This window comes from Corvus brachyrhynchos, unplaced genomic scaffold (genome assembly GCF_000691975.1).
Source record: "Corvus brachyrhynchos isolate BGI_N302 unplaced genomic scaffold, ASM69197v1 scaffold22, whole genome shotgun sequence".
Classification (NCBI taxonomy): domain Eukaryota; kingdom Metazoa; phylum Chordata; class Aves; order Passeriformes; family Corvidae; genus Corvus; species Corvus brachyrhynchos.
Genome location: NW_008238355.1, coordinates 7,921,921 through 7,923,361, shown reverse-complemented (window position 1 = coordinate 7,923,361; position 1,441 = coordinate 7,921,921).

Genomic DNA, 1,441 nt, shown 5'->3' with positions numbered 1-1,441 from the left:
GAAGGGGAAAAAAAAAAAAAAGACGGAAAGGGAGAGGGAAGAAGGGGGGGAGGGGAGCGAGAAAAACTTCCCAAGTGATGAGAAACAGATGAGATCCTGCCTGGGTCACGTTTGTTCCCCGGCCCTGATGCGAAGTGACGTCAGCAGTTGCATACCCTATCGTCGTCAGACCGAGCAGGACGGGGAGAGAGGCCTTTCCTCTGCCTTCTTTGCCTCCTTCCCCCCTTTCTGTCGGGGCAAACTTCCATCAGGATTAATCTAGAGCATGCCCTAAGAGCTCCTGGCCGATGCGACACCTTTCCCTCCGTGTGCCACGCCATCCACACATCCAGCATATGGAAAGCTCGCAGGCCCCTGCGCCTATAGTGTCTGGTACCACATACGTTTCCAGCAATATCTACAGCACTGCTTTTAATATGCACCAGATGGTTCGCGATGATGCTCCCTCAGCCAGCGAGATCTTTGGTTTTTATTCAACGGCGTTTTGTTACAATTATACTCCATGCTGAGACCAATTTAATTGGTGACCTTTATTTTTTCCCATATCTGCGATATTTTACATTACAAAAAATATCAAAACCTAACTTCTCTGCAACCTCTCGGCACAGGGGCAGGTGGAGAGGAAGGCAGGAGCAGTGGCAGACAACTCTCCTCATCCTCAATAACGAGATGCTGCCGCCTGTGTGTATACATATGTGCACAGATAAATAATACATATGCATATTTATTCATTATATTTGATCAATAACGCACATATTTGTTAAACCTCAATTGAGTGCACTCGCCTGCATGATAACAAACATCACAGGGCAATAAATATTGCATACAGTTAATTATTATGCTGATGAATTATGCCTTGCTCTTCTTATGTACTCAAATCCCTCGTAAAACTCCTTGCAAACACAAACATCTCTCGCAGATATTTTGCTGTGAAAAGGGAAAAACTCAGCCCCTTGAAGTCCCTGGGAATTCTTAAATATTGACAGGAGGAGAGTGTGGCTAATACATTCCTGCGAGCTAAACACTCTGCTTTTAAGAGAGGAGAGAGAGGGAGAGAGCGCGCAATCCTTGTCTAGAAAACATCCCAGGGCTTCGATTCCACTGGCCGGGATATGTTAGCAGACAGCAACATCCAGGATCGCGTTTTTCTCCCGGAATTTCGCAACCTTTTTTTTTTTTCTTTGTTTTTTACTGTACGGCAGAGAGCCTGGTTTCAGCATGGCTGTGTAAATAGCCGATTTACTCCTTTGCAGGTGTGTTTCCCTCTACACGAACGCTTTCCCCGCTTTTATAGGAACTCACATTTATTTTGTCTCCTGCCCAAGTCCCAGATGTTTATTTTATTGATGTTACCTATATCTTGGTTGTGCCAGAAATAATATGCCTCCACTAAAAATCATTTAGCAAGTAATAGAGGCGTTCTGGATGCTTTCCAATTTAC